This window comes from Schistocerca gregaria, chromosome 5 (assembly GCF_023897955.1).
Source record: "Schistocerca gregaria isolate iqSchGreg1 chromosome 5, iqSchGreg1.2, whole genome shotgun sequence".
NCBI classification, from domain to species: domain Eukaryota; kingdom Metazoa; phylum Arthropoda; class Insecta; order Orthoptera; family Acrididae; genus Schistocerca; species Schistocerca gregaria.
The window spans coordinates 244,377,929-244,394,365 of NC_064924.1; the positions used below are offsets into that span (position 1 = coordinate 244,377,929).

General features: G+C 51.9%; 12 non-coding genes across 12 annotated transcripts; all 12 read right to left on the bottom strand.

The window, feature by feature from the left end:
* Window positions 1-369: 369 nt before the first annotated feature.
* Window positions 370-488, bottom strand: LOC126273491 (5S ribosomal RNA). Its single transcript, XR_007549344.1, has one exon. It is a non-coding gene; the product is annotated as a 5S ribosomal RNA (ribosomal RNA).
* Window positions 489-1,770: 1,282 nt separating this feature from the next.
* On the bottom strand, window positions 1,771-1,889 carry LOC126273492 (5S ribosomal RNA). The gene has a single exon (XR_007549345.1). It is a non-coding gene; the product is annotated as a 5S ribosomal RNA (ribosomal RNA).
* Window positions 1,890-3,171: 1,282 nt separating this feature from the next.
* On the bottom strand, window positions 3,172-3,290 carry LOC126273494 (5S ribosomal RNA). The gene has a single exon (XR_007549346.1). It is a non-coding gene; the product is annotated as a 5S ribosomal RNA (ribosomal RNA).
* A 1,272-nt stretch (window positions 3,291-4,562) lies between these two features.
* On the bottom strand, window positions 4,563-4,681 carry LOC126273495 (5S ribosomal RNA). The gene has a single exon (XR_007549347.1). It is a non-coding gene; the product is annotated as a 5S ribosomal RNA (ribosomal RNA).
* A 1,282-nt stretch (window positions 4,682-5,963) lies between these two features.
* Window positions 5,964-6,082, bottom strand: LOC126273811 (5S ribosomal RNA). Its single transcript, XR_007549649.1, has one exon. It is a non-coding gene; the product is annotated as a 5S ribosomal RNA (ribosomal RNA).
* Window positions 6,083-7,364: 1,282 nt separating this feature from the next.
* LOC126273496 (5S ribosomal RNA) lies at window positions 7,365-7,483 on the bottom strand. The gene has a single exon (XR_007549348.1). It is a non-coding gene; the product is annotated as a 5S ribosomal RNA (ribosomal RNA).
* Window positions 7,484-8,755: 1,272 nt separating this feature from the next.
* LOC126273497 (5S ribosomal RNA) lies at window positions 8,756-8,874 on the bottom strand. The gene has a single exon (XR_007549349.1). It is a non-coding gene; the product is annotated as a 5S ribosomal RNA (ribosomal RNA).
* A 1,282-nt stretch (window positions 8,875-10,156) lies between these two features.
* LOC126273498 (5S ribosomal RNA) lies at window positions 10,157-10,275 on the bottom strand. Its single transcript, XR_007549350.1, has one exon. It is a non-coding gene; the product is annotated as a 5S ribosomal RNA (ribosomal RNA).
* A 1,272-nt stretch (window positions 10,276-11,547) lies between these two features.
* LOC126273499 (5S ribosomal RNA) lies at window positions 11,548-11,666 on the bottom strand. Its single transcript, XR_007549351.1, has one exon. It is a non-coding gene; the product is annotated as a 5S ribosomal RNA (ribosomal RNA).
* Window positions 11,667-12,948: 1,282 nt separating this feature from the next.
* On the bottom strand, window positions 12,949-13,067 carry LOC126273500 (5S ribosomal RNA). The gene has a single exon (XR_007549352.1). It is a non-coding gene; the product is annotated as a 5S ribosomal RNA (ribosomal RNA).
* Window positions 13,068-14,339: 1,272 nt separating this feature from the next.
* On the bottom strand, window positions 14,340-14,458 carry LOC126273501 (5S ribosomal RNA). The gene has a single exon (XR_007549353.1). It is a non-coding gene; the product is annotated as a 5S ribosomal RNA (ribosomal RNA).
* Window positions 14,459-15,730: 1,272 nt separating this feature from the next.
* On the bottom strand, window positions 15,731-15,849 carry LOC126273503 (5S ribosomal RNA). The gene has a single exon (XR_007549355.1). It is a non-coding gene; the product is annotated as a 5S ribosomal RNA (ribosomal RNA).
* Between the last annotated feature and the right edge of the window lie 588 nt (window positions 15,850-16,437).

Genomic DNA, 16,437 nt, shown 5'->3' on the forward strand with positions numbered 1-16,437 from the left:
GACAGCCATAGTTCCCAGGCGGTCGCCGGTCCAAATACTAACGTTGTTGCTTATCTTCGGTGGTCGGACGGGAACAGGTTTTTTTTTAATGTAGTTAGTTTTTGGAATTTAGCGCTCCTACTAAACAGTAGGCTCTGACGCATTTCAAGAGCACATCTGTCGATTCGCAGTGTTTCGTTATTTTCAACGAGTTCCTAGCACTCTTCCTCCGTGCACTCTTGTTCAAACTGAGTTCATTACTGTAATTTCGCATCTTACGTTTAATACAGTAGTTTAAAATGCTTGTGGAAGCATCTTTGTCGCACCTGAGCGTTTTTATGAAAAGAGGGCTGGCAGGTGTAGTGACGTAAAATTTAAAAAAAGAGAGGGAGCCAACAGCACCCGGTGTTCCCAGGCGGTCACCCATCCAAGTACTAACCGGGCCCGATGTTGCTTAACTTCGGTGATCGGACGAGAACCGGTGTATTCAACATGGTATGGCCGTTGGCGTCGTTATACTGTAGCCGCACGGCAGAAGAAGGCTTCGCCTCTCCTCCCAACACACGCAATCGCCGTTTTCGGTGGCGCATTTGACGCAAAGCACGTCCTTCCACCTCGAAGGCGACGCGCAGTGAGGCGCGCCGCCACGTGGACCACACGCACAACACAGCTGCTCGTTGCACCGGCTGTCATTCGTTTGATTCGTGCGGCCTCCGACACTCGCGGGAGACGCACCTTATTATTGTTATCCGGCGCAGGGCTTGGGCGCGGCCGGCGGCGGGGGGACTGCGCGGGGTGTGGCAGTGTCCTGCTGGACCGAGGGAAGCGTTCTCACCTGCCTGACACGCGTCGCGCTTCCAGATATTTGCGTAATTCGCACGGTGCATTCTCGGCTGTCCCCTTCCGTCCCGACTTGTCCCGACTTTGCTCGACTGCCGCTCGCTGCCGCTCGGGTCGCGGTCCATATGACAGCACAAGCACGAGAAACATCTGCGAGATGGGCGCGGGCCGAACCGGCGTGTCCGAGGCGCCGTGTGCGGCCGTTCGGAGCTACCAGAGCAACTCTGTGCTGCGCCGTGCCGTGGAAAGGTGCGAAAACATGCACACTAGACACAGGCTGTTCGACAAAGCATCCATCTCTTGTAGCGACGAAAGGTAAATTTTTGTTTACAAATTTTCCGTTGTGCACTGCTACAAAACAATATGCCCTGACGTATTTCACAACATTTCTGTCACTTCATACTGTTTTGTTATTTCCAGAGACTCTTTGGAAGTCTTCCTTGGCGCACTCTTTTCAAACTGAGTTCCTTAATATCGTATCTTACGATAGTTTAAAATCAGTATGGAAGCATCTTTGTCACATGAGAAAGGTAGCATGAAAAAAGGGCTGCCAGGGGTAATGACAAGAAAGCAAGAAATGAAGACAGCCATAGTTCCCAGGCGGTCGCCGGTCCAAATACTAACGTTGTTGCTTATCTTCGGTGGTCGGACGGGAACAGGTTTTTTTTTAATGTAGTTAGTTTTTGGAATTTAACGCTCCTACTAAACAGTAGGCTCTGACGCATTTCAAGAGCACATCTGTCGATTCGCAGTGTTTCGTTATTTTCAACGAGTTCCTAGCACTCTTCCTCCGTGCACTCTTGTTCAAACTGAGTTCATTACTGTAATTTCGCATCTTACGTTTAATACAGTAGTTTAAAATGCTTGTGGAAGCATCTTTGTCGCACCTGAGCGTTTTTATGAAAAGAGGGCTGGCAGGTGTAGTGACGTAAAATTTAAAAAAAGAGAGGGAGCCAACAGCACCCGGTGTTCCCAGGCGGTCACCCATCCAAGTACTAACCGGGCCCGATGTTGCTTAACTTCGGTGATCGGACGAGAACCGGTGTATTCAACATGGTATGGCCGTTGGCGTCGTTATACTGTAGCCGCACGGCAGAAGAAGGCTTCGCCTCTCCTCCCAACACACGCAATCGCCGTTTTCGGTGGCGCATTTGACGCAAAGCACGTCCTTCCACCTCGAAGGCGACGCGCAGTGAGGCGCGCCGCCACGTGGACCACACGCACAACACAGCTGCTCGTTGCACCGGCTGTCATTCGTTTGATTCGTGCGGCCTCCGACACTCGCGGGAGACGCACCTTATTATTGTTATCCGGCGCAGGGCTTGGGCGCGGCCGGCGGCGGGGGGACTGCGCGGGGTGTGGCAGTGTCCTGCTGGACCGAGGGAAGCGTTCTCACCTGCCTGACACGCGTCGCGCTTCCAGATATTTGCGTAATTCGCACGGTGCATTCTCGGCTGTCCCCTTCCGTCCCGACTTGTCCCGACTTTGCTCGACTGCCGCTCGCTGCCGCTCGGGTCGCGGTCCATATGACAGCACAAGCACGAGAAACATCTGCGAGATGGGCGCGGGCCGAACCGGCGTGTCCGAGGCGCCGTGTGCGGCCGTTCGGAGCTACCAGAGCAACTCTGTGCTGCGCCGTGCCGTGGAAAGGTGCGAAAACATGCACACTAGACACAGGCTGTTCGACAAAGCATCCATCTCTTGTAGCGACGAAAGGTAAATTTTTGTTTACAAATTTTCCGTTGTGCACTGCTACAAAACAATATGCCCTGACGTATTTCACAACATTTCTGTCACTTCATACTGTTTTGTTATTTCCAGAGACTCTTTGGAAGTCTTCCTTGGCGCACTCTTTTCAAACTGAGTTCCTTAATATCGTATCTTACGATAGTTTAAAATCAGTATGGAAGCATCTTTGTCACATGAGAAAGGTAGCATGAAAAAAGGGCTGCCAGGGGTAATGACAAGAAAGCAAGAAATGAAGACAGCCATAGTTCCCAGGCGGTCGCCGGTCCAAATACTAACGTTGTTGCTTATCTTCGGTGGTCGGACGGGAACAGGTTTTTTTTTAATGTAGTTAGTTTTTGGAATTTAGCGCTCCTACTAAACAGTAGGCTCTGACGCATTTCAAGAGCACATCTGTCGATTCGCAGTGTTTCGTTATTTTCAACGAGTTCCTAGCACTCTTCCTCCGTGCACTCTTGTTCAAACTGAGTTCATTACTGTAATTTCGCATCTTACGTTTAATACAGTAGTTTAAAATGCTTGTGGAAGCATCTTTGTCGCACCTGAGCGTTTTTATGAAAAGAGGGCTGGCAGGTGTAGTGACGTAAAATTTAAAAAAAGAGAGGGAGCCAACAGCACCCGGTGTTCCCAGGCGGTCACCCATCCAAGTACTAACCGGGCCCGATGTTGCTTAACTTCGGTGATCGGACGAGAACCGGTGTATTCAACATGGTATGGCCGTTGGCGTCGTTATACTGTAGCCGCACGGCAGAAGAAGGCTTCGCCTCTCCTCCCAACACACGCAATCGCCGTTTTCGGTGGCGCATTTGACGCAAAGCACGTCCTTCCACCTCGAAGGCGACGCGCAGTGAGGCGCGCCGCCACGTGGACCACACGCACAACACAGCTGCTCGTTGCACCGGCTGTCATTCGTTTGATTCGTGCGGCCTCCGACACTCGCGGGAGACGCACCTTATTATTGTTATCCGGCGCAGGGCTTGGGCGCGGCCGGCGGCGGGGGGACTGCGCGGGGTGTGGCAGTGTCCTGCTGGACCGAGGGAAGCGTTCTCACCTGCCTGACACGCGTCGCGCTTCCAGATATTTGCGTAATTCGCACGGTGCATTCTCGGCTGTCCCCTTCCGTCCCGACTTGTCCCGACTTTGCTCGACTGCCGCTCGGGTCGCGGTCCATATGACAGCACAAGCACGAGAAACATCTGCGAGATGGGCGCGGGCCGAACCGGCGTGTCCGAGGCGCCGTGTGCGGCCGTTCGGAGCTACCAGAGCAACTCTGTGCTGCGCCGTGCCGTGGAAAGGTGCGAAAACATGCACACTAGACACAGGCTGTTCGACAAAGCATCCATCTCTTGTAGCGACGAAAGGTAAATTTTTGTTTACAAATTTTCCGTTGTGCACTGCTACAAAACAATATGCCCTGACGTATTTCACAACATTTCTGTCACTTCATACTGTTTTGTTATTTCCAGAGACTCTTTGGAAGTCTTCCTTGGCGCACTCTTTTCAAACTGAGTTCCTTAATATCGTATCTTACGATAGTTTAAAATCAGTATGGAAGCATCTTTGTCACATGAGAAAGGTAGCATGAAAAAAGGGCTGCCAGGGGTAATGACAAGAAAGCAAGAAATGAAGACAGCCATAGTTCCCAGGCGGTCGCCGGTCCAAATACTAACGTTGTTGCTTATCTTCGGTGGTCGGACGGGAACAGGTTTTTTTTTAATGTAGTTAGTTTTTGGAATTTAGCGCTCCTACTAAACAGTAGGCTCTGACGCATTTCAAGAGCACATCTGTCGATTCGCAGTGTTTCGTTATTTTCAACTAGTTCCTAGCACTCTTCCTCCGTGCACTCTTGTTCAAACTGAGTTCATTACTGTAATTTCGCATCTTACGTTTAATACAGTAGTTTAAAATGCTTGTGGAAGCATCTTTGTCGCACCTGAGCGTTTTTATGAAAAGAGGGCTGGCAGGTGTAGTGACGTAAAATTTAAAAAAAGAGAGGGAGCCAACAGCACCCGGTGTTCCCAGGCGGTCACCCATCCAAGTACTAACCGGGCCCGATGTTGCTTAACTTCGGTGATCGGACGAGAACCGGTGTATTCAACATGGTATGGCCGTTGGCGTCGTTATACTGTAGCCGCACGGCAGAAGAAGGCTTCGCCTCTCCTCCCAACACACGCAATCGCCGTTTTCGGTGGCGCATTTGACGCAAAGCACGTCCTTCCACCTCGAAGGCGACGCGCAGTGAGGCGCGCCGCCACGTGGACCACACGCACAACACAGCTGCTCGTTGCACCGGCTGTCATTCGTTTGATTCGTGCGGCCTCCGACACTCGCGGGAGACGCACCTTATTATTGTTATCCGGCGCAGGGCTTGGGCGCGGCCGGCGGCGGGGGGACTGCGCGGGGTGTGGCAGTGTCCTGCTGGACCGAGGGAAGCGTTCTCACCTGCCTGACACGCGTCGCGCTTCCAGATATTTGCGTAATTCGCACGGTGCATTCTCGGCTGTCCCCTTCCGTCCCGACTTGTCCCGACTTTGCTCGACTGCCGCTCGCTGCCGCTCGGGTCGCGGTCCATATGACAGCACAAGCACGAGAAACATCTGCGAGATGGGCGCGGGCCGAACCGGCGTGTCCGAGGCGCCGTGTGCGGCCGTTCGGAGCTACCAGAGCAACTCTGTGCTGCGCCGTGCCGTGGAAAGGTGCGAAAACATGCACACTAGACACAGGCTGTTCGACAAAGCATCCATCTCTTGTAGCGACGAAAGGTAAATTTTTGTTTACAAATTTTCCGTTGTGCACTGCTACAAAACAATATGCCCTGACGTATTTCACAACATTTCTGTCACTTCATACTGTTTTGTTATTTCCAGAGACTCTTTGGAAGTCTTCCTTGGCGCACTCTTTTCAAACTGAGTTCCTTAATATCGTATCTTACGATAGTTTAAAATCAGTATGGAAGCATCTTTGTCACATGAGAAAGGTAGCATGAAAAAAGGGCTGCCAGGGGTAATGACAAGAAAGCAAGAAATGAAGACAGCCATAGTTCCCAGGCGGTCGCCGGTCCAAATACTAACGTTGTTGCTTATCTTCGGTGGTCGGACGGGAACAGGTTTTTTTTTAATGTAGTTAGTTTTTGGAATTTAGCGCTCCTACTAAACAGTAGGCTCTGACGCATTTCAAGAGCACATCTGTCGATTCGCAGTGTTTCGTTATTTTCAACGAGTTCCTAGCACTCTTCCTCCGTGCACTCTTGTTCAAACTGAGTTCATTACTGTAATTTCGCATCTTACGTTTAATACAGTAGTTTAAAATGCTTGTGGAAGCATCTTTGTCGCACCTGAGCGTTTTTATGAAAAGAGGGCTGGCAGGTGTAGTGACGTAAAATTTAAAAAAAGAGAGGGAGCCAACAGCACCCGGTGTTCCCAAGCGGTCACCCATCCAAGTACTAACCGGGCCCGATGTTGCTTAACTTCGGTGATCGGACGAGAACCGGTGTATTCAACATGGTATGGCCGTTGGCGTCGTTATACTGTAGCCGCACGGCAGAAGAAGGCTTCGCCTCTCCTCCCAACACACGCAATCGCCGTTTTCGGTGGCGCATTTGACGCAAAGCACGTCCTTCCACCTCGAAGGCGACGCGCAGTGAGGCGCGCCGCCACGTGGACCACACGCACAACACAGCTGCTCGTTGCACCGGCTGTCATTCGTTTGATTCGTGCGGCCTCCGACACTCGCGGGAGACGCACCTTATTATTGTTATCCGGCGCAGGGCTTGGGCGCGGCCGGCGGCGGGGGGACTGCGCGGGGTGTGGCAGTGTCCTGCTGGACCGAGGGAAGCGTTCTCACCTGCCTGACACGCGTCGCGCTTCCAGATATTTGCGTAATTCGCACGGTGCATTCTCGGCTGTCCCCTTCCGTCCCGACTTGTCCCGACTTTGCTCGACTGCCGCTCGCTGCCGCTCGGGTCGCGGTCCATATGACAGCACAAGCACGAGAAACATCTGCGAGATGGGCGCGGGCCGAACCGGCGTGTCCGAGGCGCCGTGTGCGGCCGTTCGGAGCTACCAGAGCAACTCTGTGCTGCGCCGTGCCGTGGAAAGGTGCAAAAACATGCACACTAGACACAGGCTGTTCGACAAAGCATCCATCTCTTGTAGCGACGAAAGGTAAATTTTTGTTTACAAATTTTCCGTTGTGCACTGCTACAAAACAATATGCCCTGACGTATTTCACAACATTTCTGTCACTTCATACTGTTTTGTTATTTCCAGAGACTCTTTGGAAGTCTTCCTTGGCGCACTCTTTTCAAACTGAGTTCCTTAATATCGTATCTTACGATAGTTTAAAATCAGTATGGAAGCATCTTTGTCACATGAGAAAGGTAGCATGAAAAAAGGGCTGCCAGGGGTAATGACAAGAAAGCAAGAAATGAAGACAGCCATAGTTCCCAGGCGGTCGCCGGTCCAAATACTAACGTTGTTGCTTATCTTCGGTGGTCGGACGGGAACAGGTTTTTTTTTAATGTAGTTAGTTTTTGGAATTTAGCGCTCCTACTAAACAGTAGGCTCTGACGCATTTCAAGAGCACATCTGTCGATTCGCAGTGTTTCGTTATTTTCAACGAGTTCCTAGCACTCTTCCTCCGTGCACTCTTGTTCAAACTGAGTTCATTACTGTAATTTCGCATCTTACGTTTAATACAGTAGTTTAAAATGCTTGTGGAAGCATCTTTGTCGCACCTGAGCGTTTTTATGAAAAGAGGGCTGGCAGGTGTAGTGACGTAAAATTTAAAAAAAGAGAGGGAGCCAACAGCACCCGGTGTTCCCAGGCGGTCACCCATCCAAGTACTAACCGGGCCCGATGTTGCTTAACTTCGGTGATCGGACGAGAACCGGTGTATTCAACATGGTATGGCCGTTGGCGTCGTTATACTGTAGCCGCACGGCAGAAGAAGGCTTCGCCTCTCCTCCCAACACACGCAATCGCCGTTTTCGGTGGCGCATTTGACGCAAAGCACGTCCTTCCACCTCGAAGGCGACGCGCAGTGAGGCGCGCCGCCACGTGGACCACACGCACAACACAGCTGCTCGTTGCACCGGCTGTCATTCGTTTGATTCGTGCGGCCTCCGACACTCGCGGGAGACGCACCTTATTATTGTTATCCGGCGCAGGGCTTGGGCGCGGCCGGCGGCGGGGGGATTGCGCGGGGTGTGGCAGTGTCCTGCTGGACCGAGGGAAGCGTTCTCACCTGCCTGACACGCGTCGCGCTTCCAGATATTTGCGTAATTCGCACGGTGCATTCTCGGCTGTCCCCTTCCGTCCCGACTTGTCCCGACTTTGCTCGACTGCCGCTCGGGTCGCGGTCCATATGACAGCACAAGCACGAGAAACATCTGCGAGATGGGCGCGGGCCGAACCGGCGTGTCCGAGGCGCCGTGTGCGGCCGTTCGGAGCTACCAGAGCAACTCTGTGCTGCGCCGTGCCGTGGAAAGGTGCGAAAACATGCACACTAGACACAGGCTGTTCGACAAAGCATCCATCTCTTGTAGCGACGAAAGGTAAATTTTTGTTTACAAATTTTCCGTTGTGCACTGCTACAAAACAATATGCCCTGACGTATTTCACAACATTTCTGTCACTTCATACTGTTTTGTTATTTCCAGAGACTCTTTGGAAGTCTTCCTTGGCGCACTCTTTTCAAACTGAGTTCCTTAATATCGTATCTTACGATAGTTTAAAATCAGTATGGAAGCATCTTTGTCACATGAGAAAGGTAGCATGAAAAAAGGGCTGCCAGGGGTAATGACAAGAAAGCAAGAAATGAAGACAGCCATAGTTCCCAGGCGGTCGCCGGTCCAAATACTAACGTTGTTGCTTATCTTCGGTGGTCGGACGGGAACAGGTTTTTTTTTAATGTAGTTAGTTTTTGGAATTTAGCGCTCCTACTAAACAGTAGGCTCTGACGCATTTCAAGAGCACATCTGTCGATTCGCAGTGTTTCGTTATTTTCAACGAGTTCCTAGCACTCTTCCTCCGTGCACTCTTGTTCAAACTGAGTTCATTACTGTAATTTCGCATCTTACGTTTAATACAGTAGTTTAAAATGCTTGTGGAAGCATCTTTGTCGCACCTGAGCGTTTTTATGAAAAGAGGGCTGGCAGGTGTAGTGACGTAAAATTTAAAAAAAGAGAGGGAGCCAACAGCACCCGGTGTTCCCAGGCGGTCACCCATCCAAGTACTAACCGGGCCCGATGTTGCTTAACTTCGGTGATCGGACGAGAACCGGTGTATTCAACATGGTATGGCCGTTGGCGTCGTTATACTGTAGCCGCACGGCAGAAGAAGGCTTCGCCTCTCCTCCCAACACACGCAATCGCCGTTTTCGGTGGCGCATTTGACGCAAAGCACGTCCTTCCACCTCGAAGGCGACGCGCAGTGAGGCGCGCCGCCACGTGGACCACACGCACAACACAGCTGCTCGTTGCACCGGCTGTCATTCGTTTGATTCGTGCGGCCTCCGACACTCGCGGGAGACGCACCTTATTATTGTTATCCGGCGCAGGGCTTGGGCGCGGCCGGCGGCGGGGGGACTGCGCGGGGTGTGGCAGTGTCCTGCTGGACCGAGGGAAGCGTTCTCACCTGCCTGACACGCGTCGCGCTTCCAGATATTTGCGTAATTCGCACGGTGCATTCTCGGCTGTCCCCTTCCGTCCCGACTTGTCCCGACTTTGCTCGACTGCCGCTCGCTGCCGCTCGGGTCGCGGTCCATATGACAGCACAAGCACGAGAAACATCTGCGAGATGGGCGCGGGCCGAACCGGCGTGTCCGAGGCGCCGTGTGCGGCCGTTCGGAGCTACCAGAGCAACTCTGTGCTGCGCCGTGCCGTGGAAAGGTGCGAAAACATGCACACTAGACACAGGCTGTTCGACAAAGCATCCATCTCTTGTAGCGACGAAAGGTAAATTTTTGTTTACAAATTTTCCGTTGTGCACTGCTACAAAACAATATGCCCTGACGTATTTCACAACATTTCTGTCACTTCATACTGTTTTGTTATTTCCAGAGACTCTTTGGAAGTCTTCCTTGGCGCACTCTTTTCAAACTGAGTTCCTTAATATCGTATCTTACGATAGTTTAAAATCAGTATGGAAGCATCTTTGTCACATGAGAAAGGTAGCATGAAAAAAGGGCTGCCAGGGGTAATGACAAGAAAGCAAGAAATGAAGACAGCCATAGTTCCCAGGCGGTCGCCGGTCCAAATACTAACGTTGTTGCTTATCTTCGGTGGTCGGACGGGAACAGGTTTTTTTTTAATGTAGTTAGTTTTTGGAATTTAGCGCTCCTACTAAACAGTAGGCTCTGACGCATTTCAAGAGCACATCTGTCGATTCGCAGTGTTTCGTTATTTTCAACGAGTTCCTAGCACTCTTCCTCCGTGCACTCTTGTTCAAACTGAGTTCATTACTGTAATTTCGCATCTTACGTTTAATACAGTAGTTTAAAATGCTTGTGGAAGCATCTTTGTCGCACCTGAGCGTTTTTATGAAAAGAGGGCTGGCAGGTGTAGTGACGTAAAATTTAAAAAAAGAGAGGGAGCCAACAGCACCCGGTGTTCCCAGGCGGTCACCCATCCAAGTACTAACCGGGCCCGATGTTGCTTAACTTCGGTGATCGGACGAGAACCGGTGTATTCAACATGGTATGGCCGTTGGCGTCGTTATACTGTAGCCGCACGGCAGAAGAAGGCTTCGCCTCTCCTCCCAACACACGCAATCGCCGTTTTCGGTGGCGCATTTGACGCAAAGCACGTCCTTCCACCTCGAAGGCGACGCGCAGTGAGGCGCGCCGCCACGTGGACCACACGCACAACACAGCTGCTCGTTGCACCGGCTGTCATTCGTTTGATTCGTGCGGCCTCCGACACTCGCGGGAGACGCACCTTATTATTGTTATCCGGCGCAGGGCTTGGGCGCGGCCGGCGGCGGGGGGACTGCGCGGGGTGTGGCAGTGTCCTGCTGGACCGAGGGAAGCGTTCTCACCTGCCTGACACGCGTCGCGCTTCCAGATATTTGCGTAATTCGCACGGTGCATTCTCGGCTGTCCCCTTCCGTCCCGACTTGTCCCGACTTTGCTCGACTGCCGCTCGGGTCGCGGTCCATATGACAGCACAAGCACGAGAAACATCTGCGAGATGGGCGCGGGCCGAACCGGCGTGTCCGAGGCGCCGTGTGCGGCCGTTCGGAGCTACCAGAGCAACTCTGTGCTGCGCCGTGCCGTGGAAAGGTGCGAAAACATGCACACTAGACACAGGCTGTTCGACAAAGCATCCATCTCTTGTAGCGACGAAAGGTAAATTTTTGTTTACAAATTTTCCGTTGTGCACTGCTACAAAACAATATGCCCTGACGTATTTCACAACATTTCTGTCACTTCATACTGTTTTGTTATTTCCAGAGACTCTTTGGAAGTCTTCCTTGGCGCACTCTTTTCAAACTGAGTTCCTTAATATCGTATCTTACGATAGTTTAAAATCAGTATGGAAGCATCTTTGTCACATGAGAAAGGTAGCATGAAAAAAGGGCTGCCAGGGGTAATGACAAGAAAGCAAGAAATGAAGACAGCCATAGTTCCCAGGCGGTCGCCGGTCCAAATACTAACGTTGTTGCTTATCTTCGGTGGTCGGACGGGAACAGGTTTTTTTTTAATGTAGTTAGTTTTTGGAATTTAGCGCTCCTACTAAACAGTAGGCTCTGACGCATTTCAAGAGCACATCTGTCGATTCGCAGTGTTTCGTTATTTTCAACGAGTTCCTAGCACTCTTCCTCCGTGCACTCTTGTTCAAACTGAGTTCATTACTGTAATTTCGCATCTTACGTTTAATACAGTAGTTTAAAATGCTTGTGGAAGCATCTTTGTCGCACCTGAGCGTTTTTATGAAAAGAGGGCTGGCAGGTGTAGTGACGTAAAATTTAAAAAAAGAGAGGGAGCCAACAGCACCCGGTGTTCCCAGGCGGTCACCCATCCAAGTACTAACCGGGCCCGATGTTGCTTAACTTCGGTGATCGGACGAGAACCGGTGTATTCAACATGGTATGGCCGTTGGCGTCGTTATACTGTAGCCGCACGGCAGAAGAAGGCTTCGCCTCTCCTCCCAACACACGCAATCGCCGTTTTCGGTGGCGCATTTGACGCAAAGCACGTCCTTCCACCTCGAAGGCGACGCGCAGTGAGGCGCGCCGCCACGTGGACCACACGCACAACACAGCTGCTCGTTGCACCGGCTGTCATTCGTTTGATTCGTGCGGCCTCCGACACTCGCGGGAGACGCACCTTATTATTGTTATCCGGCGCAGGGCTTGGGCGCGGCCGGCGGCGGGGGGACTGCGCGGGGTGTGGCAGTGTCCTGCTGGACCGAGGGAAGCGTTCTCACCTGCCTGACACGCGTCGCGCTTCCAGATATTTGCGTAATTCGCACGGTGCATTCTCGGCTGTCCCCTTCCGTCCCGACTTGTCCCGACTTTGCTCGACTGCCGCTCGCTGCCGCTCGGGTCGCGGTCCATATGACAGCACAAGCACGAGAAACATCTGCGAGATGGGCGCGGGCCGAACCGGCGTGTCCGAGGCGCCGTGTGCGGCCGTTCGGAGCTACCAGAGCAACTCTGTGCTGCGCCGTGCCGTGGAAAGGTGCAAAAACATGCACACTAGACACAGGCTGTTCGACAAAGCATCCATCTCTTGTAGCGACGAAAGGTAAATTTTTGTTTACAAATTTTCCGTTGTGCACTGCTACAAAACAATATGCCCTGACGTATTTCACAACATTTCTGTCACTTCATACTGTTTTGTTATTTCCAGAGACTCTTTGGAAGTCTTCCTTGGCGCACTCTTTTCAAACTGAGTTCCTTAATATCGTATCTTACGATAGTTTAAAATCAGTATGGAAGCATCTTTGTCACATGAGAAAGGTAGCATGAAAAAAGGGCTGCCAGGGGTAATGACAAGAAAGCAAGAAATGAAGACAGCCATAGTTCCCAGGCGGTCGCCGGTCCAAATACTAACGTTGTTGCTTATCTTCGGTGGTCGGACGGGAACAGGTTTTTTTTTAATGTAGTTAGTTTTTGGAATTTAGCGCTCCTACTAAACAGTAGGCTCTGACGCATTTCAAGAGCACATCTGTCGATTCGCAGTGTTTCGTTATTTTCAACGAGTTCCTAGCACTCTTCCTCCGTGCACTCTTGTTCAAACTGAGTTCATTACTGTAATTTCGCATCTTACGTTTAATACAGTAGTTTAAAATGCTTGTGGAAGCATCTTTGTCGCACCTGAGCGTTTTTATGAAAAGAGGGCTGGCAGGTGTAGTGACGTAAAATTTAAAAAAAGAGAGGGAGCCAACAGCACCCGGTGTTCCCAGGCGGTCACCCATCCAAGTACTAACCGGGCCCGATGTTGCTTAACTTCGGTGATCGGACGAGAACCGGTGTATTCAACATGGTATGGCCGTTGGCGTCGTTATACTGTAGCCGCACGGCAGAAGAAGGCTTCGCCTCTCCTCCCAACACACGCAATCGCCGTTTTCGGTGGCGCATTTGACGCAAAGCACGTCCTTCCACCTCGAAGGCGACGCGCAGTGAGGCGCGCCGCCACGTGGACCACACGCACAACACAGCTGCTCGTTGCACCGGCTGTCATTCGTTTGATTCGTGCGGCCTCCGACACTCGCGGGAGACGCACCTTATTATTGTTATCCGGCGCAGGGCTTGGGCGCGGCCGGCGGCGGGGGGACTGCGCGGGGTGTGGCAGTGTCCTGCTGGACCGAGGGAAGCGTTCTCACCTGCCTGACACGCGTCGCGCTTCCAGATATTTGCGTAATTCGCACGGTGCATTCTCGGCTGTCCCCTTCCGTCCCGACTTGTCCCGACTTTGCTCGACTGCCGCTCGGGTCGCGGTCCATATGACAGCACAAGCACGAGAAACATCTGCGAGATGGGCGCGGGCCGAACCGGCGTGTCCGAGGCGCCGTGTGCGGCCGTTCGGAGCTACCAGAGCAACTCTGTGCTGCGCCGTGCCGTGGAAAGGTGCGAAAACATGCACACTAGACACAGGCTGTTCGACAAAGCATCCATCTCTTGTAGCGACGAAAGGTAAATTTTTGTTTACAAATTTTCCGTTGTGCACTGCTACAAAACAATATGCCCTGACGTATTTCACAACATTTCTGTCACTTCATACTGTTTTGTTATTTCCAGAGACTCTTTGGAAGTCTTCCTTGGCGCACTCTTTTCAAACTGAGTTCCTTAATATCGTATCTTACGATAGTTTAAAATCAGTATGGAAGCATCTTTGTCACATGAGAAAGGTAGCATGAAAAAAGGGCTGCCAGGGGTAATGACAAGAAAGCAAGAAATGAAGACAGCCATAGTTCCCAGGCGGTCGCCGGTCCAAATACTAACGTTGTTGCTTATCTTCGGTGGTCGGACGGGAACAGGTTTTTTTTTAATGTAGTTAGTTTTTGGAATTTAGCGCTCCTACTAAACAGTAGGCTCTGACGCATTTCAAGAGCACATCTGTCGATTCGCAGTGTTTCGTTATTTTCAACGAGTTCCTAGCACTCTTCCTCCGTGCACTCTTGTTCAAACTGAGTTCATTACTGTAATTTCGCATCTTACGTTTAATACAGTAGTTTAAAATGCTTGTGGAAGCATCTTTGTCGCACCTGAGCGTTTTTATGAAAAGAGGGCTGGCAGGTGTAGTGACGTAAAATTTAAAAAAAGAGAGGGAGCCAACAGCACCCGGTGTTCCCAGGCGGTCACCCATCCAAGTACTAACCGGGCCCGATGTTGCTTAACTTCGGTGATCGGACGAGAACCGGTGTATTCAACATGGTATGGCCGTTGGCGTCGTTATACTGTAGCCGCACGGCAGAAGAAGGCTTCGCCTCTCCTCCCAACACACGCAATCGCCGTTTTCGGTGGCGCATTTGACGCAAAGCACGTCCTTCCACCTCGAAGGCGACGCGCAGTGAGGCGCGCCGCCACGTGGACCACACGCACAACACAGCTGCTCGTTGCACCGGCTGTCATTCGTTTGATTCGTGCGGCCTCCGACACTCGCGGGAGACGCACCTTATTATTGTTATCCGGCGCAGGGCTTGGGCGCGGCCGGCGGCGGGGGGACTGCGCGGGGTGTGGCAGTGTCCTGCTGGACCGAGGGAAGCGTTCTCACCTGCCTGACACGCGTCGCGCTTCCAGATATTTGCGTAATTCGCACGGTGCATTCTCGGCTGTCCCCTTCCGTCCCGACTTGTCCCGACTTTGCTCGACTGCCGCTCGGGTCGCGGTCCATATGACAGCACAAGCACGAGAAACATCTGCGAGATGGGCGCGGGCCGAACCGGCGTGTCCGAGGCGCCGTGTGCGGCCGTTCGGAGCTACCAGAGCAACTCTGTGCTGCGCCGTGCCGTGGAAAGGTGCGAAAACATGCACACTAGACACAGGCTGTTCGACAAAGCATCCATCTCTTGTAGCGACGAAAGGTAAATTTTTGTTTACAAATTTTCCGTTGTGCACTGCTACAAAACAATATGCCCTGACGTATTTCACAACATTTCTGTCACTTCATACTGTTTTGTTATTTCCAGAGACTCTTTGGAAGTCTTCCTTGGCGCACTCTTTTCAAACTGAGTTCCTTAATATCGTATCTTACGATAGTTTAAAATCAGTATGGAAGCATCTTTGTCACATGAGAAAGGTAGCATGAAAAAAGGGCTGCCAGGGGTAATGACAAGAAAGCAAGAAATGAAGACAGCCATAGTTCCCAGGCGGTCGCCGGTCCAAATACTAACGTTGTTGCTTATCTTCGGTGGTCGGACGGGAACAGGTTTTTTTTTAATGTAGTTAGTTTTTGGAATTTAGCGCTCCTACTAAACAGTAGGCTCTGACGCATTTCAAGAGCACATCTGTCGATTCGCAGTGTTTCGTTATTTTCAACGAGTTCCTAGCACTCTTCCTCCGTGCACTCTTGTTCAAACTGAGTTCATTACTGTAATTTCGCATCTTACGTTTAATACAGTAGTTTAAAATGCTTGTGGAAGCATCTTTGTCGCACCTGAGCGTTTTTATGAAAAGAGGGCTGGCAGGTGTAGTGACGTAAAATTTAAAAAAAGAGAGGGAGCCAACAGCACCCGGTGTTCCCAGGCGGTCACCCATCCAAGTACTAACCGGGCCCGATGTTGCTTAACTTCGGTGATCGGACGAGAACCGGTGTATTCAACATGGTATGGCCGTTGGCGTCGTTATACTGTAGCCGCACGGCAGAAGAAGGCTTCGCCTCTCCTCCCAACACACGCAATCGCCGTTTTCGGTGGCGCATTTGACGCAAAGCACGTCCTTCCACCTCGAAGGCGACGCGCAGTGAGGCGCGCCGCCACGTGGACCACACGCACAACACAGCTGCTCGTTGCACCGGCTGTCATTCGTTTGATTCGTGCGGCCTCCGACACTCGCGGGAGACGCACCTTATTATTGTTATCCGGCGCAGGGCTTGGGCGCGGCCGGCGGCGGGGGGACTGCGCGGGGTGTGGCAGTGTCCTGCTGGACCGAGGGAAGCGTTCTCACCTGCCTGACACGCGTCGCGCTTCCAGATATTTGCGTAATTCGCACGGTGCATTCTCGGCTGTCCCCTTCCGTCCCGACTTGTCCCGACTTTGCTCGACTGCCGCTCGGGTCGCGGTCCATATGACAGCACAAGCACGAGAAACATCTGCGAGATGGGCGCGGGCCGAACCGGCGTGTCCGAGGCGCCGTGTGCGGCCGTTCGGAGCTACCAGAGCAACTCTGTGCTGCGCCGTGCCGTGGAAAGGTGCGAAAACATGCACAC